This window comes from Parasteatoda tepidariorum, chromosome 5 (assembly GCF_982258835.1).
Source record: "Parasteatoda tepidariorum strain Cologne lab strain chromosome 5, Ptep-v5.0, whole genome shotgun sequence".
NCBI classification, from domain to species: domain Eukaryota; kingdom Metazoa; phylum Arthropoda; class Arachnida; order Araneae; family Theridiidae; genus Parasteatoda; species Parasteatoda tepidariorum.
Genome location: NC_141759.1, coordinates 71,939,242 through 71,961,691, shown reverse-complemented (window position 1 = coordinate 71,961,691; position 22,450 = coordinate 71,939,242). Strand labels below are relative to the sequence as shown.

Below are 22,450 nucleotides of genomic sequence, written 5' to 3'. Positions count from 1 at the left end.
ACTTTCTCCTTTCTTTTTCTCTTCTTCTCTAAACTATAGTTACAAATAAAGAATATATAATGAAAACTGCTTAAATGTTTCAAATACAAACACATAGTTAACTTTTCTGAATGTTTTTTTATTTATTTTCTTTCATTCAAATCGATTCAATGGTGTCTAGTTTGAGAGAGTAAAAATTAGAATTTATTACCATTTTAATGAATTTTTGCTTGAAATTAAAGACTAAATTTGTATTATCAAAAAAATTTAGATAAAGATTATTAATAAAAAATAAGGATTATTTCGGAACTTTCCTCGGTTATTATAAGAATAACTTGAAATTCATTTATTTCTAAATAAATTAAATTTTAGGACTGCCATATATTCTTTACTCTGCACATAAAAGCAAAATTCTGTCTCTATCTGGATATATAGTCGCTAATAACTCGAGAACTGAAGCACCAGTTTGGATCGGATTTTTTAAAAGTTTTCAAATTTTTAAGCAATGGTTTGTAAACATCTCTATCCGGCGTTACATGGATTGCGCACAGTATCAAAAACGCAAAATTTAAACACATTAACGCCTGAATTTTTTATATGCAGTGACGAAAAGAACCTCTTATTAAAAAGGTAGTTATTTGTTTTAGCTAAATGAATATTTTCTTCTGTTAGCTACTACTATAACAACAAAAAATGCACCTAAGCCGTGGTGGCCCAGAGAATAGAGGGCTTACTTCTTAATAAGATGAGCCAGGTTCGAATTACTAGCGATAACTGGTAGAAACGAATTCCGCACCCGGCTCACACCTAACACAGTGATAACTTAAAATATTAATAGTGGTAGTCGGATCATAGGTTTGAGTCTCCATGACGTCAGGCTAACAGTGTGAGGATTTCGTGGTTTTCCTCACCATATAATGCAAATTTGCGTTAATTCCTCCACGAAGAGTGAGTTCTCCCAATAGTTGATCAAGAAGTTTTCTTGAATTAAATCCTGTGTTCAGTTCCCAATTACGCATGGTACTCAATTTTTCGACTGAAAGGAAAAAGGATTGAACCCAGGACCTGTGGCGCGAGAACGCGAAGCGCTACAACTCTGCCAACTCAAGTTATTTGTAAAATCAGAATTAGTATTGTTATTAGTAAGTAGAATGAGTTAGAGCTGTGATGGTTCAGGGGATAGAGCTTTCGCCTTCCAATTAGGCGAACCAGGTTCGAATCCCAGTCGATGCGAATTCCGCATCCGGCTTGCACCGACCCCAGTGTTGACGTGAAATATCCTCAGGTGGTAGGCGGATCATGGGTTAGAGTCCCCTTGCCGTAAGGCTAACCGTGGGAGGTTCTCGTGGTCTTCCTCTGCATGTAACGTAAATGCGGGTTAGCACCATCAAAAAGTCCTCCACGAAGGCAAATTTCTCCCAATACTCGATCCAGGAGTTCCCTTGTCTTCTGGATTGGGTTCAAAATTACAAGGCTACGGAGCTGAACCTTAGTAGTCGTAAACTCAAAAATTGGGTCTGTTGTTCAAGGACGGTTATAAAATAAAATAAGAAACTTTGTTTGATATAAAAAAAGTCCTGTTTCAGATAAGAATTCTCGTGAAATGCGTGATGTATATGTTACGCTAGATGAAGAGAATTAAAAAGCAAAAAAATTATAGATAAAAAAATAATAGATAAAAAAATAAAAATTTAACTATATGAAATAAAACGTGCACTGTGTGTCATGGAAACAACATTTTTTCAAAATATTTTAAGAAAATGGGGGCAGACGAAACCATGATTAAAAAAGTTAAATATCCGTAAAGCTGTCTAGACTTATAGTTTAAGTGCAGTAGTAAAGCTTGGTAGAAACAAATATGAAGGCTAACATAAGTGTATTTATCAGTTTAGAATTCCTCTAGTTTTTAGTAAGATTTTAATTTATAACCGTAGTGGAACAGACGACCCAATTTTGGATTTTCGACTACTAGAATTCAATTCCGAAGCCTCGCAATTTTGAAGCCAATTCAGAAGACAAGGGAACTTCTGGATCAATTATTGGGGCAAATTTGATTTTGTGGAGGTCTTTTTGATGGAACCAATCCGAATTTGCGTCACATTGAGAGAAAAACCGCGAAAACCTCCCACGGCAAACTACCGAGATGGCAAAGGGTTTCTAATTAATGATCTGGCTTCCAATGAGGATATTTTAAGTCAGCACTGTGGTCGGTGCGAGCCGGGTGCGGAATTCGTACCAACCAGACATCGCCGGGATTCGAACCCGCTTCCCTTCATTGGAAGGTGAATGCTCTATCCCCTGAGCCACTACGACTCCATGTAGTAAGGTTTAAAAAGTTCATAATTTTTAAAACGTCTATTTTTTGGGGGGAAATTCATCCACATTTTTTATATTGTACTTGTCATGATATTCCATCTCCCTTTACTTTTCCCTAAACAAAATTATTATTCCAGACTTATGCATCTTTCCCTTCAAAATGATTCTTCATTCAACCCAAGAAAACAAGGCGTTAAAATTCCGCGCTATCGTATCATCGTCACTTGTATAATCGATTTTTCGATTCCGTTTCCTTCTATCGATATCGAAGCAACACATCGGAAAAGAGAAAGGAAAATGCTTAGAGAGAACAGAAAGAGAAAGAGACAGAGAGCCGAGGATGAATTCCACCAGAGGAATTTCAGGGAGTCTTCTGATTGGTGGGAGCTAAGGTGAGAGGGAGAACTGCCCGGATGTAGAAGGGGGGAGCTAGCGTGCTCTTTGGTTTAGTACATCAGATTCCAACATTCCGTGGAAGGTGATATACTATCCGCTGTAAATCTGAATTGCCGGTCATTGTGAAAAATTTTGTCAACTTGGTTTTGGTTTCGTTTTTTTTCTTTCTTTCCCGGTGCAATATCTGTATTGAAGGGAAGGTGGTGAATTCTTTTTAAACACCCTTCGTAAAATTTATTTATATTATTTACTGGATATATTCAGTAAAACTTGAAATTTGAATATCACGTTTTGATGGATGATTTTTTGTGAGTTATGGCGGTGAGTGTATAATATATATTTTATTTGTTAAATTGTTTTAAAAAAAATTGCATTGACTTAGGAAATTTAAATTGAAATAAAGTATAATAATGATAAGAAATATTTGTTCATGTTTTAATATACAAATATTATAATAATGTTTATAAATTTTAAAATGAATATTTAAGTAAAATCTTAATATTTATCCTACAAATTAATTTTAAAATTCTATTTTATGCACGTATTCATCAAGTATATAAATTAAATCTAATGTATAAATATATAAATTAAGGCCTTGATTGACACTATATTGAATACAAATTTTAATAAGATATATAATTCTGAAGAATTCGCCTTTTTTGTAAAATATAAATATTCTATTAACTATTATAAATTTTTAAACTGAATTTTTAAACAAATTAACTATTTAAAACTAATAACCTAAAATTTCTGTTACAAATTTAAACTTTGAAAACAGATTGTATGCGTAAATACATCAAGTATACAAATAAAAGCTTTGATTGATGTACATTCAATTTAAATTTCAATAAAATGTAATTATTGCTTATTTTTGTGAAATAAAATATTGTGTCAGTGTTTATAAGTTTTTAAACAGAATTTTTAAGCAAACTCTTAAAATTTCTAACACAAATTATACTTTAAAAGAAGAGTGGTTATTCATCAATCTTATAGCACATGAAAGTTTTGTTTGAGGCTATATAGTTTTATATGATTACTTTAGTCAATAAGATTACTTTTGCATACTTTTGCCTATAAATACATTTTTTATCGCATTATGATTTAACTCTCCAGCAAATAAAAAAAAGCATATTTTTTAAAAATAAAATTTTAATTATCAAGCGTAAAATTTTAAATTGAATATTTAAAGAAAATTTTATCTTTGCTTTTTACCGAAGCGCTGTATAATGACTTTCTGCAAAATTAACAACATGGTTCTATTACCATGATGCTGAATTAGAGCTGTGTTAAAATATTGTAACTAAATTATGATAGCTTAGAGCATGACATAAAAGCGATTTATTCCATTAAATTTACTTTTCAGTTTTTTCTAATTAAATATGTGGCAATTAATATTTTAAAAACCTGATTGCTCCCGAAATCGGCATTATTCGAAATTGATAAATTATCAAATGAATGTTTTTAAAACTGTTTATTTTTTTTCTTATTGAAAAGTTTCACGTGTTGAATTGAAAAGTTTTAGAAAATTGAAAAATTTTTATAATTTTTTAAATTTTTTTTTAAACAAGAAATGCCAGTAATGGACAAGTACTGAATATTAATGCACAAGTACTTTTTTCTGTGTACTAATTTATCTTTTAAAAAATAAATTTATTTTGCACGGTAAATGCATTAGGCATCGAGCATACAGCGATTTGATTGACACTTATTTTAAATTGTAATAGTTTTTAAGTAGAAAGTATAAATTAAATTGAATTTAGATATGATTCTATAAAAAGGGACGATTTTCTAGATTATAATTTCATATCTGTGTTACTGTCAGATAAAATATCAAAATGAATCTTCAGAATGTGTCAGAAATTAATTATAAAAATATGTTTAAGCAGCATACAATAACTAAACACCGCATCATGCTTGCTAAAAAATTGATTGAGAATATGTTTTTTTATATATTAAAATATTTAAAAAAAATTACTTTTGCATATTAAAATTTAATTTGTTTTTACTCCAAGAAACTTTTTGACTCAAGTGCTCTGAAATCTAGTTTTATGCATCTGAACTCCAATTCCCGATTTAACAGAAAGAGCTCTTCTCCACCACTCTATAGCACTTGGGAATGTAACCTTCCCTGATTTGCCTCTCTCGGTAACTGCAGTTTTTCTATTTTGTTCTTCACTTTCATTTTTTTTTGTTTGCAATTTTGCGTTTTCTGCTTCAAATCTGTTTTTTCCCCAATTCACTTCTGAATAGTGTTGAGAATGGGCTTTCATTTTCATGACAAGTAGACTTTTGCCACCTTTTTAATTTTTGGATCAAATGAAACTTTTGCATTATGAAGTATATCTTTCCATTTTAGCTTCCTGAGATTATTCATTTTAGATATTGCATTAGTTAAAAAGTGAATTTTTTTTTAAAAAAAAAGATTATTTATTCAGAGAAAATTTCATTTTTCTTAAAATAAACTATTTTATTAACTGCCCTCTAATAATCGATATCTTAAGTACTGAGTTTTTATAAAAATTCATCAAAGCTTCTTAATTTTAATAAAGTTTTATGGTTTTAAGAGGACAAAAGACATCAAAATTTATTATTATTTTTTTTTTTTTTGAATAATATATAATATTTTTAAGTGCGTCAGGTTTGTATGAAGGCTTTTAACTTGCTAATTTCGAGGAAAATGTTAAAATAAATAAATAATTCTTTTAAATACACTTAATTAAAAAAATATTCTATTTACAAAAAAATTGGTGTAATTCTTATACTTTTCTATCTTTTATAAGAATAAGTCTAATACTTATACTTTTATTTTAAATATGGTTTCGAAAATGCATTATAGAACAAAAGTTTTTTGAAATAATTTTTGAAATATGCTAACACAGATAACGAAAAAAAAATATTAACATATACTTCAATTTTTTTAAAAGACAATTTGTAACATTTGCTCAAAATCCTTTTGCGATCAAAAATTAAAATAATTAGAAAATAACTGTTACGAAAGTAATAATATTATTTTATAAGAAAAGTTTATGAATCACGATCTCAATCATTTTCAACATTTTCTTATAATAAACATCAATAATAAACATCAATCTTTAAATAATAAACATCAAAATTTGAACTTACATGTATGAATATTCCTATTTACATGCAAAGGAAAATTTTTTTAAATCGATTTCTTTTAAATAAAAAAAATATGATCTTCTTGTCAAAACAGATTGTTATTCAGAGTTAGAAATTTCTCGAAAAAAAATGGTTAAGTAATAATTTATTTAATAATTATTTTAGCATATTCAAACGAGACGTTCAAATAACCGTAAATTAGAAGGTCTTCAAACCATTTACTACGAAGAAATCGTTTATTAACTACTTAAATCTAATATGATCAAACAACTTGAACTTTATCACACCAACAAGACCCACCTAATGAAAATTCTTAATTCCTTTCAGCTGGGTACATATAATAGCCGAGAGATCTTATTTGTCTATCTAATGACCTACAGAACTGCGGTTCTAGTCCCAGCGTTGGCACCACAATATTTCCTACATTCCCTTCAACACATCGAAATGTTTCCAGTGTTCTGCACTACTCAATTTGTGACCCTACACTATTAGAAAACGATACTCTTTCTTACTCATAGATGGCAGCACCATAGATCTGCTTAACACGAAAAATCTAGTATTTCCCATCACTTACGATAAGGGGTAACAACCAGATAAACTAATTAAACCACATTCCACGGTTTGTTTGATAAAACACAACTGAACCACAATCTAACTCCAATGCATATTACCTATAGAAAAGGTATTCTCCAATGTTCAGTTACATTTCTTTTTTACTAAACTGAAATTACACTAATTCGGCATTCGGAGATTTTTAATTATACTCATTGCAAACGATTTCAACACTTTAAAGGCAAAAAATATTCTTTACTGTAAAATTTAGGGCAAATTGTTTGGATGGACTGCCACCAGTTATTTTACCATAATTTTAGAATGAGAATTCGTACAATGTCTATGAATACGTGACGATATAAAAATTAAGTTAATAAAGTTTAGTCTAATAAAATTAAAAATAAAGTTTAGTCTCTTAATTAAATATTAATAATTCAAAAAGTTTTTGAGTTGCAACACCCAATATGTCTTTAAATAATTGTTCTGTTAAAGACAATGCAAATTATTTTTTTACTATGCATCAACTGATTTTATTTAAAAAATTACTGTATTTTTGGAACAATATCACAAATGAATATTCAAAAATAAAGTTAAAATAACACGACGCTTTTCTTTTCATTTCATTCATATTTATTCCTGATTTCATTCATAATTACTCAATAAAGGTTAGAATAGTTGCTGTTCGAAATACTTAAAATCGTTGCATTGAAACCATTTAACATATTCTTTGATCACACAAATTTGAAATATTCAGTTAAAAAAGCTGAGTAGTTGATTTTTTTCCTTTAATTAACTTTTTTATTCATTTCAATAAATATATGCTGACTGCTTTCAAATTAATTTTGCTAACAAGGAATTAATAACTCTAAAATAAAAATAATGATAAATATGATTAATGTTTGTACCAGATTTAATTAACGGATGCACATATGTTTCACTTTAATTCAAATTCTAATTATATGGCACTAATCATCTTAAAAGCTTTTAAAATTTTAATTGCTTATTTTAGGAACTTGTTTTAAGCGGAATAAAATCATTCATTTTAGTAATCTGAAAAAAATTGATGAAAGTTAATTTTGAGTTTCAATTTATGTATTAAATTTCATCTTTTAAACAAGACTAAATTGCGTATAATTAACTAAATTTTTTGAAGACAAAATAGAAAGATTTCAATGATCTCAAACTTCTAAGTTACTCAAAACTCCTTTACTCGTATTTTGAATTCTTTTACTTCAATGAAAAATATATCTTTTTTTTTAATTTCAGAATCTTGAAAAACTTTTAATATGAAAATTTTCAAAGTATTTCAAAAGATTCAAGATTTTTAAGACTAGGTATCATTGGTTTTCTTTCTTTATTTTATCCAAAAATAATGCTAAATTATGAATTATAACAATTTAAACTATGAATCTCTTTAAAAAATCATGAATATCTAAATCGGTCGTTCGTTACTTTTCCTACATATTTAATTATTCTTTTATAAATCTATGCAAATAATACAAATTTTCGTATTTAGTTTTTTTTTTAAATTTTCGAAATAAATTAATATTTTTTTTAATTCTAAACTAAAGTAAGTAATAATCTATATGTATAGTTCCATTTTGGTAACATAAATAAAGCTTTCTTTTACAATCTCCGTTGGTAAAGCTAAGAAACACTCCCATATCAGAAATTTTAATGCAAGACATTCCTTAACTAAAAAAAAACTAATATATGAAATAATACGTTGATAAGCTTGACAATAATACGTTGATATTTTTCTTTTTAGATTTTCCTTTTATGTTGATATTATAATTATTTTTCTGAAATTATATATTATTTTAAGCTGTATGCTAATATGATAACGATTTCAATCAGTATGAAAAACGAATACTACTTTCTTTAAAATGTTGCTTTAATTCAAGTAGGGGAAACATATGGGTCTTAACTCACATTTTACGATTTTTTTTTATAAAAAGAAAAAAAAATCTTTAGCTTCACAGTATTTGACAGACTTATTAATAACACCTAATTGTTTTTATTGCTATTTGTATTCAATTTAAGAACTATCTTTATTGATTATTTTTCTGCGGTTAACTATTTGGGTCAAATATCCACACTTGAGTTTGGTTTGACTCCTTAATAGGGATCTGACCTAAGAAACTAAATTATAAAGCCCTATTAATTAATTATTAATGTAATAAGAATTTGGAAAATTAATAATTATGCGTGAAAATCCATCAGATATTTATTTTGTGATAAGAAATAACAAGTCTGTATTGAAAGTGAATCTGAAGATTTTGTTCAATTTATGATCTTCATAATATTTGTGAAGTCTTCAACATTTAAAAAGACTTCTGAGGACTTTGATCTTTGTTTGTTTTTGTAGTCATCTTTATATTTGCTTAGTCATCTGCATTTTTATGAACAAATTTGTACTGAAAATGAATTTGTTCTGTAGCGTCTTCTTCATGTTATTTTATTTACGATTCTACAATTGGCTAGCTGCCTGGTTTTCTATCTGTCACAATACATGTGTGGTGTAACAAACCTCTTTAAACCGCAGGTTTAAAAATTAAAAAAGAGAGAAAAAATTATTAATAAAAAGAAAAAAAAGTAAACAAAGAGCATGCTAAAGTTCAGCAAGAAAAAAAAACAAACAAAAAAACGTTAGTAATGCACAAAATGACAAAAAGTACATAAATTGACATACTATAGTTTCAGTTCCATAAACAAGACCTTTCCTCAGTGTCTAAACGTCAAATGAAGGCAGAGAAGTGAAGAGGATATCCATGTATTTTGGGTGTCTAATATAATTTTATCTGTTGCCACCTGGGAATTTCCTCCCAAACCCCTCATAACTACTTCTTATCTACCCATTGTTATTTCCTTGTTTAAACTCGTTTGCTTTGTCCCTATTAATTAACCACTTTGCTTTTGTTTGTCTCTCTGCTTCTCTACATTCACTTGACGCTTAGACATTGAGGGAGGCACTTGTTCATTGAACTGAAACTATAGTATGTCCATTTATGTACTTTTATTTTTGCTTTTATCCACATTGTTTTTTCCTTTAGTCTACGTTACACAAAGTACTACCCTTTCATTTGTTGGAAGGAGAACAGTGACAATTGGTTCAAAAAATTTTAAAACACAAAGAATTATTTTCTTTTTTTAAGATTTGTTTGGAGGATATAGTCTAGGAGAAAAACTACAAAAATATTACTCTCCTGGAAAAAAGTTATAGCACACACGTTATTTCTTTGATTTTACTTGCGAATTGTGGACAACCAGAAAGAAAATTCTGTTTTATACCACGTTACAAAGCTCATTGAATGCTTCAATGTGCAAAAAATTATATTGGCTAAACCTCCCATGTTTTTAGTATATATTTATTTATATATATTTCAAGTTTTTTTTCACAACTGGGAACTTACTGTAATGAAACTTACTGAAGAATACTTACTGAAGAATAAATTCAGCTACTATATTTCCTGCCTGTTTTTGCAGTTTTTATGTTTTAAGAATAATTTTATCAAATAAATATTTATTTGCTACTCGGAGAAAATTCTGGTAAAATTATAGGTTTGTATGTCTGTAACATTTCCAGTTAAAAAACATAATTCTGGTTAATGAAACCGAAATATATGGTATTTAAACAATTAATTTAATAATTTTTCAGTTCATATTTTAACGGTTTACCAGAATTATTGGTTTTCAAAATTATAGTTCTTATTACCACACATTTCATAAAATATACAAAACTGATAAAGTAGATAGTATAACCAAATGAATAGTTTATATGTTACAATCTGAGATATGATAAAACCCCAAAATTTTACCACGTATGCCAAATTTTATAACATATTATAAAATCATATTTTATAGTTAGTTTTACCTATACCATGAGAAAGACCTTCAGTAAAAATTACCGAGCTTTTTGGTGTTTTCATAGAGCCAGAATTATGGTACCTTTTACCGTATTCAGGTAGATTTTACCATATTTTTCCTGAGTGTACTTTTGTGAATACTGTTGATTATTTTCCAATTGTAGTATTATAACTTATATTAAAAAAATTGTTCGATGATTAAGAAGAAATATACTAAAATATTCCTCACTTTAATTTTTCCCCTTAATGTCCCTTTTTATATAAATATTTAGCTTGATTGGCGAATTTTACCATCCTTGTAAGTCCGTAAAAGTGTTGATTGAGTGAGGCAAGCATGCGTGGAGTTTCATTATTTTTATAATCTTTCTTTTTGTTTTTATATATAAGTAAATTAGATACATATATGGCCAGGTGCATTTCAAACCCGTTAAATAGTTAATTATCTTCAATTAAACCTGAAATTCATGATGTTTAACTGTTCTAGTAAGCTGTGTTTCTTTTCCGCCTTTTCTATTTGTGCCCTACATGGTTTTTAACACCCCTTCATTGAATTTGCAATCTATTTTTTTAGTTTCAGTTCGTGTTTTTAAAATAGGAATCCATAATTCAATATAAATACGTAAAAATAGAATGTATTAATAATTTGATGAAGCATTTTATGCAGGGAAAATTTCAGCATATTAAAAACTCTCTTTGTAGTTCTTAAATATACTCATTTTTTTAGAAATTTTGTTTGAAAATATTAAAAAACAAGTTAAGGTAATTGAATTTTAAGATGCACGGAGAAAAAAAATGTTTTGCTCTACTGTATGGCATTTGTTTAAATAAACTATAATTCTTGTTCTTATACCAAAATATATTGTATTTATAAACCGTGTATATGCTAATTTTTCCGTTAATATGGTAACAGTTTACTGGAAATTCTAGTTCTTAAAATTATAGTTCTTGTTTACCAATTATTTAGTAAAAATAAAAAAATACTGAAAAATAAATTTAACTGAATAATTGGTTTTTATGTCATTCTAAGGAATTGTGATAAAATTTCATTTGCCACGTTTAGTAAATGTTATCACATATTATAACACTACATTTAAGGGCTAATTTAGTCAAAATAACCAAAACACTAAAAATTAGTTTTAAATTGTTTTTGCCGTGTTTCTATAGAGCCAGAAACACGGTCAACTTTAACTTATTTTTGTCGTTTTGAAAGTACTTTTTTTCAGTGTACAGTGCACAAAATATAAAATGAACCATCTTGAATAACTTTTGATCTACTAATAAGTCACAATTTTCTACATCATTTCACTAAATAAAATTTTACATGATGAAATACAAAATTTGAATAAAATTCGTTGAATGGTTCCTGAGAAATCGAATTTAAAAAAAGTCGTATTTTAAAAATTTGATTTCTCAGGAACTATTCGGTAGATTTTGCTCAAATTCTGCATTTATTCTTGTAAAATTACATTTTTTAAAATTATTAAGAAGTTGTAAACCTTACAATAATTTTTTTCCGATTCGATACTAAATTAGCTAATAAAAAATAATAAATATTTACTAAAATTGATTTTTTTGCTTGGAATTGCCTTTGGATAAACGAATTTAATTATTCAGCGAAAATATTTTTCAATTAGCTAAATAATTCTCGAGATACAGCGGAATATGCAAGAACTAAAATTGACTTTAAGGAGTTCAAACTTTGGGCTGCACTCCTGACCAAACAAGTGGGACTATATTTCCCTGATAGCAGATACCCTCTATATGATGGGGGTTAAAAATCTAAATCCATGGAATAAATGATATGTTTATTCAGAAAAAGTACGTTCTTATGTCTTATTTTGTAATATAAATTCCCATCTGGACAAATTAATTTGCATATTTGAGGTCAACCTCTTATTAAGATTGAGTCCTAGTACGCGAAGGTCTGATCATTAGATCAAAAGTTATTCAGAGTAGTTAGTTTATTTTTTTGCATTGCGTATGGTGAGTTTATTTCAAACTGTTTATTTCAATTAATGCATTTCTACCTCCTTGCAAAACATTTAAATAATAGAAAAGTGGTTAAAACTCTGCTAAAATTTGTTTTGTATTTTACCATATAAAAATTTGCATTCGATAGCTTATAAAATACTGATTGCCTTTTTTGAGAGTCACACCCCCTCCAGCACTTTTAAATTAAAACTAATTTTTTGATTAAAGGTAATTCATATGCGATAATGCTTTTTGCTTTTAATACTGAAAAAAGTTTTACTAAAATCTAATATAATATGATTATAGATTTATGGTTGAAAAAGCATTATTCTTTTTATAAATTTAACTATTACACGCTATCGTTTAAAACTTGAAAGTGATTCTCTTTATAAATTTTTTTTTTAATTTAAAGATTTAAAAAGCGTATTTTAAATTTTCTGCTCCGAAAAGAATTTTTTTTTTTAAACATTAGATAAATTCGCTAGAAATAAAAATAAAACTAAATGGTAATTTAAAATTTTTTTTTACTCCATCTTAAATGCTTAAATATTCAAAAAAGTTCTTCGCAAACTTGTGTTAAGAATTAATAGCATAAAAAATAATTTTAGAATAATTTAAATGCTGAAGGTAATAATGTATAAATTATTTTTAAACTCAAAGCAGTAGCTTAAACATCTATTAAAAAGCTTGTTCCAAAGTAAGAGTATTTAAATTAAGTTTGAAATAAAAGTTAGAACAATGTTTAAAATTGTAAAGCATTCACTATTATTATTCAACAAGAAATGACTATACAAAAAGTTAATATTTCTTTTAAATCTCAGAGCATATGCTAAATACTAGTTCTATTAAATATTCATATAATAGTATTCAGCATTCTAATGAGCAAAACTCATAACTTTTTTATGACTTATTGCGAAACAATTCAGAATTACTCTAAAATGGTACGTTTTTATGGATGCGTAACATTTTAAACGCAATTATAAACGCAATTTTTGATTAGGATATAAAATTCGTTGAATGGCGGATGGAATCCTTTTTAATCACTTCAAACGAAATTTCATGACGCTACAAAATATGATAGAAGCAGAGAACTTACATAAAGTAATCATTAACATAAGATCATCGTGGGAATCGTTTATCAGAAAACCTGAATTCCGACTTTAAAATGAGCAAATCATCCATTAAAAATTATTTTAAAGAGAATTCTTTAATAATTTTATTTTAACATTTCAATTGGCGATTATTAAAGTGGAATTAATAAATATTCACTTTTTTAAGGATGAATACATTTAGATGTGAGGTTTTATTATCTTTTAATTTTATTTGCATATTTCAAAATGTGTTCTTTATCATGAAGATTCATATGTTTGCTATATTTGTTCTAACGTTTTTGATCTCAATGGGTTTAAAAAAAATTCTCTTATAAATTTATTCATATTTTATAATAACGCAATATGCATATATTAGAAGTCTGTAGCTTGATTAAGATTTTAAAAGTGCCTTTACGTCCTGGAATTCATAGAGTGAAATGCCATCTAATTTATTTGAGTATTAGTATTCAAGTATTCAGTATTATATGAGTATTAATTTTTAATGGAATCAATTCGCTCTTTTGTGACTTTGCTTTAAAATATACTAATACTCTACTATACAAGATTATTAACTATTTTTTGAATTTAACAATATAAAAACTTCCCCATGTCGAATTTTCAAAATTCCAAGTAGCACACAGTTTGAAATTTCTCGGAAAAAATGCTTAAATAAAATTTTTTAACTGCTATTTTTACAATATTCAAATATAACAGTAAAAAAGTTATAAATTAGATGGTATTCAATCTATTAACTGTAAGAAAAACTGTTCATATTAACGCTTTCGTTAAGTTACAAAAGCAGTTAATATGAATGTCATTAAATTTATCAAAATTCAAAGGATTAAATGGGCAGGTCACATTATAAGAATGGAGGATAACAGGTCAACCAAAAAAGATTTCAGTGCCAGGCCAACAGGTACAAGAAAAAGAGGACGGCCAAACCTAAGATTTTTAGACTGCCTTGATAAGGACCTACAAGTTTTAAGGATAATAGACTGGAGAACATTGGCTAAGGGGAAAATGTCTTGGCATAGGCTTATTGAGAAGGCCAAGGCCCATCCTGAGCTGTCGTGCCAATGAGAAGAAAAGAAGATTAACTGCTTTAACATAATGCGGCTAAACAACCAGAGTTTTATTGCACAAACTAGACCTCCCCTTAATGAAGCCATTTCCTTTGCAGCTGGGTACATATAGTCGACAGAGCAAATCTGTTCTTCTCATGACCGACAGAACGGAGGTTCAAGTTCCAGCGTTCACACCACAATATTTCCTCCAGTTCTTTCCACACACAAAGAAGGTCCAATGTCTTGCACTCTTCAATTCTTGACCCTGGACTATTAGAATACCATAATCTTATTCACGCTTAGAAGGCAGCACTAAAAAGCAGCTTAACACAAAAAGTCAAGTATTTCCCATTGCTTAACACGTTGAGCGCCGCGTTAGCCATCGGTGGCTGACACTGGACTTTCCATTTAGGCCACGTCAGCCACCGGTGGCTGATTGTGAAATTACATTTAGGCTGCGTTTGACACCGCTTGCTGACACTGACCTTTCACATAGGCCGCGAAAAACAGCTGACTGACAGCGTATAACATGATATAGAACTATAAAATTTACACTCTTTTATGGAATTGCAGAAAATTTATTCAAAATTTATTTACTTATTGTGATTCTTGGTTTAATAAATTCAATTTACTAGGTTTTTATCCACCACTATTTTTAAACAATTCGTAGGCTTATATGATTCACCTTTTTTTTCAGATATGTCATGCTAATCCTTTTAAAAACTAGCAAAATCTGTCTAATATTTGCAAATTCAGTTTGTAGTTATTATTTGTATTTCTCTTTTCTTTTGATCTCTGTACAGCGTTAGGATAATGTCTGTATCACCTGCTGCATTGGGAATAAAAAAAAAGTTTGTAGTTTTTTACCGTTGTGGCCTGAAGGGCAAGACATGTAAAATTAGCATGGCGTTCAACGAGTTAAGATTGTTACCATCGCATAATTAAAATAAGTCACATTTTACGGCTCATTTGTTAAGACGCAACTCAACGCCAATACCCATTGCCTAACATAACCAAACTCCAATTTCCAATTAAATTTAGTTTTTGCGATTTTGAAACCATGCTAGTTGTAAATGGATAAAAATCTGTATAGTTTTATATTCTTGGTTTTTAAACCGTACTGATTATTAACGTTTTCAAAACCGCAAAGGTAAAAATAGTTTTTTTTTCTCTAAACTTTACGGTTAAATCCATGGGCAGAATACTACTTTTTATTTTACTGTAATTCTAGAATGAAAACTCTAACAGTGCGCAACATGGATCTTTAAATGAAATATTAATTAAGAAAATTTTTATTTTCTATTTAATTGTACATAATTTAATAGTTTTAATACTTAGTAATGCGAATGATTTTTCATGCCATAAAAAGTTACATAAATTTAAAAAAGATTTTTTCACTATCAATCCAATTTCTTTTGAAAAAAGCTCTTATAAACATTGACGCTTTGACACTTAAATAAATACTACATTTAAACGCAAGTTTTCAATCAATGTTTGTATATTTTACTAGGGATGAAATTTTAATGGAAGTGTTTTATCTTTTTGTACAAAATTTCCAAGAGCTTCTATTTTAACGATCAATTTTAAACATATAACATAAGCGGGAAAGTATTTTTCGCAAGTCCCATTTTGCTTTTTATTTTATACCTTAGATAATAGATAATGTTTGTAAGCGGCTTATATGGTACAAATAGTAATGGCCTGAAACAGTTGAAATTATTTTCGATATTCGATTGAATTGTAACGGGTCGTAAAATGAAAATTAAAAATAAAAAGAATGAGCGAAGAATTTGAAATAATTTATAAATAGACTTATATCTTGCATCGGGAACCGACTTGGTTGTCAGGTTAGAAGACGTTGATTGTTATTTGCATTTTACAAAAGTGGAATTATCTGAATTGTTAAATTCGTATATTCGTCTTTCGACTGCTTTTTAAGTGCTCGCAAAACATTATTTTTAATCCTTAAAATTGTATAATGCTTCAAAAGTCGTTGACATAAAGTTGGTCTTTCAAAACCAAGCCAGTAATTGTGAAGTCTGCCACTTCAGGTCTGTTTTTAATTGTCTCATCTCAATTAAGAATTCGATGTGTTTTTATTTGAGAGAATAATTATAATAAGAGCATGACATTTTACAAAAGTGGAGTTATCTGAATTGTTAAATTCGGGTATTCGTCTTTTGACTACTTTTTAAGTGCTTGCAAAACATTATTTTTAATCCTTAAAATTGTATAATGCTTCAAAAGTCGTTGACATAAAGTTGGTCTTTCAAAACCAAGCCAGTAATTGTGAAGTCTGCCACTTCAGGTCTGTTTTTAATTGTCTCATCTCAATTAAGAATTCGATATGTTTTTATTTGAGAGAATAATTATAATAAGAGCATGACATTTTACAAAAGTGGAGTTATCTGAATTGTTAAATTCGGGTATTCGTCTTTTGACTACTTTTTAAGTGCTTGCAAAACATTATTTTTAATCCTTAAAATTGTATAATGCTTCAAAAGTCGTTGACATAAAGTTGGTCTTTCAAAACCAAGCCAGTAATTGTGAAGTCTGCCACTTCAGGTCTGTTTTTAATTGTCTCATCTCAATTAAGAATTCGATATGTTTTTATTTGAGAGAATAATTATAATAAGAGCATGACATTTTACAAAAGTGGAGTTATCTGAATTGTTAAATTCGGGTATTCGTCTTTTGACTACTTTTTAAGTGCTTGCAAAACATTATTTTTAATCCTTAAAATTGTATAATGCTTCAAAAGTCGTTGACATAAAGTTGGTCTTTCAAAACCAAACTGCCAAACTGAGAAGTCTGCCATTGCAGATCTGTTTTTAATTGTCTCATCTCAATTAAAAATTTGATTTGTTTTTATTTGACAGAATGATTATAATAAGATCATGATTTGGCATTAATAAGAGTCGATGCGGAGTCACAATGCCCATGGGGGCATCTGAATTAAAGACATATTGTGTTTTTGATTAAGATTAATTATAGGACAAATTTTAAGATGCATCTGTGTCTTTAATTATGTGAGATATTTTAAAAACTCTCGTGTGTTTTGGAGATTCAGTTATTATTCTTCAGTTATGACATTCAATAAAGTATCTACTTTTGTAAGAGAATCGTTCGTTGTTTGATCTCAACCAAAACTACAATGTAAACTTTGTTAAGATTAATAAAGCATATTTGAGAATAAATGCTCTAACTCATTATGTATGTGTAAACTTATTCATTTTATCCCAATTAAGTAGTTAATTTGTTTTTATTTAATCTTTATTAAGAAAATTAATAAATCAGAACCAGATTTCGCAGAGTCTAATTTTTTACATGTGATCTTAGTTGATTAATCTCAATTCAAAACGCAGCGTGTTCTTAAAAGAGATTAATTAGGAACATAATCAATAAAAAGAATGATTCGACTGTGATAGGTTTTGAAGAAAAAATTTAATTCTCTTGTGTGCGCTTAATCGTTTAATAGAACACTATTAGCACTTGATTTAAGATCACGAGAAAAAAATTATTCTCTTATTTTGGAGGGTAATAACGGTGATTAATTATAAAAGCAATAAATGCGTGTACAAATAACTCAAAACACACAGCATATAAAAATATTTTATATTTTTGTGCTGGAATCTCACTTCTGTGAAATCATAGTATTACACATTTTTAAGACAGTATTCTGAATGGGAAATAAGGTACAAATTTAGGTTTTGATTTTGAAAGTACAAATAGTTAAAAACTAGAATAATTAGTTATGATTGGGTTATATTATTGTTGCTCGAAGTAAACCATATAAGCTAAGGATTCTGTTATTGATTAATTACGTATACTAGCACTGATTTAAAGTTTTTAATCCAACAGTATAATTACAGAATTTGGAGATAAAATTTATTTAGGTTTTATTTTTCGCCAAAAAGGGTACATTTCGGGACCTTTACCTCATTAAAATTGGCTCTATTTTCATAAACAGCTAAATAATTGACTTCTCTTTGTGATCAGTTGCGATTAAAGTACCCAAACCCTTTAATTAATTTTCTATTTATTAAGTTACGGGTTTCCATTTCGCATCGATTTTTTTTCAAAATTATACAAATTGAAAAAAAAAACTTACAATCAAAACCGTATCGTACTGGAAAAAATGATGAAAGATATAAATAATCAAATTTGAATTTTGTTTTGAAAAACTTAATCAGCAAAATGTATTTTAGTCAAAACATTACTCAATAAAAATTATGAATTTCCCCTTAATTAACAAAAATATTTTTTTAATTAAATGTGGATAGTATTGTCCGTTTATTATAACATCTTCTAAATTTAAATGAAGAACATCATCCATTTATAACCTAATTTTTTAAATTGGATGATATTGTCACATCTTCTAAATATTTATGGATGATTCTGTCTACTTACTTCAGGTGTATTTTTAATTAGAAAATACCGTCCAATTGTAGCCACATTTTAAAAATATATAATACCATATAAAGTGAGAGTCACATTTCCTAAACATATAATAACACCCACTTATAACCAATTTTATTAAATTTAAATGAATAATACTGTACTTTACATTTATAAATAACATTTTCTAAATTTAAGTGAATAATACCGTACATTTATGGACAGAATTTAAAAATATAGATTATTATTACTGTCCATTTATAAGCATATTTTTAAATACAAGTATTCTAATCAGTGGATAATACAGTATACTTATAACACATTTACCAAATTTTAATGGACGCCTGCGTGCATTGATATTTTCTGAACATAAATGAAAAGAAAACGTCTGCTGAAATCTGTTTCCTTAAAAGTGTTTTATCATATGTCGTCTTTAAAAAATTTACAAAAGGTATCAAAGTTCTCACGTGTATGTGAAAAAAAAAAGCAAAATTCTTTTCATTTTTAAGTTAAAGAAACTTATCTGATCCTTAATGTTAAAGTTCATTTTTTATGAATGTAAAAGATTTATAAATATAATGCTCAGTATGATATTCTAAACAAGAAAAACAAAATAAAATTAAACCTGAAAGTAAATGAAATTTTCAAGAATAAAATTGTAATTTTGAAATGAATAAATATATTCCATGAATGCAAAAAGAAAACAAATTGAAACTAAAACCAAACAGTTTCATTTAATAATCCTCTTTTTCTTCTTTATATTTTGAAATAATCCCTAAAAAAATTCAATAGAAAAGTATTCATTAGTTTTAAACCCCATGAAAAGAATCTAGTCTCTATTCAACCGGGAAAACATTTTAGTTATCCTTATGTATCCAGAGTTGAAAGTAAATTTTGTTCAATGAATTGGAAACGTTACTAATGAAATAAAATTGCGTTGAAGATCTTATGTACAAATTGCTGACTTTTTTTCATTTTATATTTAAAAAATAATAAACTGTATATGCTTTAAAACACTAAATAATGTTTTCATTCCTCGTATTAATCCAACTTTGTGGACCAAAGTTATTTTTGGCTTGGGATTTTAATGGAAGAATCAGTTTTTCCTTAGTTTTCTAATTTCCTTTATTATTTTTGGTGGATTATTTTACATTATTTAGTTTTCCTCTTTCTCTATCATAATTGCTTTCGTTGCTGTAAAAAATAAATTATAATTTTTTTTTCAATTGTTTTGAAAATAAATAGAATGAGGTTTTATCCTTTTGTTCGTTTCCCCTTTTTTCAATTGCTTTATTGTAGTTTTAAAAAATGAGAAAATTAAACTTTTTATGGCATAATAATTCCTCCATTATAATTTTTTTATTAAAAGCAACACAATATACACCTACTTTAAAAATATTGAAAAAAAAAGTTAAATTCATTCTTGATAAAATATTAAAATTCAATTAGAATTTTTTGTTAGTATTTATGAGTGTTTCATTAAAAAGTTCTGTGTTGTTTTGCCTTGGTTAAAATATGTTAATGAATACAAATGGAACTTTTTGGAGTTTTTTGCTTTTTATTGAAATATTTTGTCTTGGCGATATTAATACAATTACAGAAAGCCTTGATTTTTGTGGACTATGTGGGGACTGTGTGGGTTGTGAAAGAGTGGGTTATAAAGTTTTGTTAAATATGTAATATCTTCGGAATCGTAAGTTAATGGTCTTCGGTTGATGAAACTTTCGCAGTCACAAAATAAATTTAAAGCCTCTTCACATTCCAAGCAGGCATTTTTTAAATTTATCTTAATTTGGTATGAGACTCTTTTAAATGATGTACTTCGTTAGTCCATTTACTAAACGTCTCTTGAATTTCTTTAAGTAACTCTTTATTCTAACAAAATATTAGTCTCCGGGTTACTCTGTAGATAGAATTTTGGGGTAAGCAGAAGAATTTTCCTAATGTCTGACAATAATATTCATCTTGTAGATGCTCTATTCCAACTCATTACCCGACATCTTAATTCATTTGATTCACGGTACCATTGGAGACCTAGTACACTTTAGACAATAATCCAAGTCTATGCTATTTTTTTAACCGCAAGTTTAAATCCCACCAAAAACATGATATCCGGCCGAAATCATCAGTTCCATAGCCTTGTCAATATGGGATTGAACTACATTTTTTTCAGAGGCATCATTGAGGCAATTATCTATGTAAAATGTTCCTTTCAATTTTTTGGCATTCTTGCTCAGTTGTTCAGTTTGTTTTTTTAAACCAATCATTTAAGCAGGCAAAAAAGAGAAATGGAAATGTTTAAACACCAAAAACTATTTTGCAATGTTGAAGTTCAATAATTTTATCATTTTCTACCACAAGATTTGAAGAACATTTCTGTCTGTGGTATTAATTTCAGTATGCAAGAATGCCTTTTCAATATCAAATGTTCGTGCAATGTGAAATTTTCTGAATTTTGTTAAAACTATTGGGATTAAGTCCAGTGAATTTGGTTAAACTTATAGGCAACTAGTTATAGAAGCATCAGCCTTGTCTCGGTTGTGTATTATCCTTAAATAATATATATATATATATATATATATATACAACAAAATAAATAAATACAAGAAAACACGAAGAAAGTTAAGAAAAACAATAAGTTTCATTTATTACGCATAAGCTGCAAGTAAACAGAACTATTTTATTTGTTGTAATTTTCGTAAAAAACTTTTTTGAGTGCTCCTCACACTATGGTATTAATATATTTTGCTTTGACTATACTGATACAATATCAGAAAGCACTCTTTTTTGCGGATATAATCGTGTGGGCTGATGAAAAGATTATATCTTTTATTTTCCGGTTTTTTTGAAAAAAATTTCATAATTTTTTATTTTTTTATATTTTTTATTTTTTTAAATCAGTCGTTTCTTATTTTTTTCATTATTATTCCCCCCCCCTTTTTGCATATGTGTATAATTTCCCTTTGTTTTATATATATATATATATATATATATATATATATATATATATATATATATATGAAAGATTTAGTATATTGTATTCCGTTTTCACCCTAAGCACTCAGTTTTCTCAAAAATTAATTTTATTTCAAAGTTGTTTGTAAATACTCATGAATGAATATTGCGTAGAGAGTGGTAGCATATCTGCTAAACTTCGGCTTGACATGATTTTTCCTTAATTGGGCATTAATTCTAATGCAAAAATGAATTTGTATTGGTCAAATAAACATTATTAAAAATTTATACCAGATAACTGTTATAGATTCCTCATAAATAAACAAATTTTAGTACTATTCTAGATAGAGTGAAGCGTTGTATCTAAAACGATATTAATATTATACCGCATTGGTACAGAAGTGTTATAAAACTTCTCTATATCGCTTAAAGAAGCCGTTGAAGTCACTGCTTTAAACTAATGCATTGCACCAAACATTATTTTACATAATTTTAATTGTACCGTTGCAAGTTACTTCAAAAATATCATTTAAGTGCAGTTATCAAATAACTCTATATGGCTATCCTTAAATTTCTTTTTTTCTTATCACGTTTTTCCGTTTGTAAAACGTGACATTTTAAGTTTCTACTAATAAAATAAACTCGAAAAAATTAAAGAGCAATCACATGTAACTATTCGTTATTTAGGAAAAATATTAAATTACGATAAGGCAATGTAAATAATATATAGTTAATAACAAAT

The 22,450-nt window shown here is 27.8% G+C and overlaps 1 protein-coding gene across 1 annotated transcript in view; it reads left to right on the top strand.

The window, feature by feature from the left end:
• Window positions 1-2,598: 2,598 nt before the first annotated feature.
• Window positions 2,599-22,450, top strand: part of LOC107449790 (glutamate-gated chloride channel-like) — a 457,252-nt gene continuing 437,400 nt past the window's right edge. Inside the window, exon 1 of the mRNA XM_043042909.3 lies at window positions 2,599-3,012. The gene's annotated coding sequence lies outside the window, so the exon portion shown is untranslated. The remainder of the gene's footprint in view (window positions 3,013-22,450) is intronic.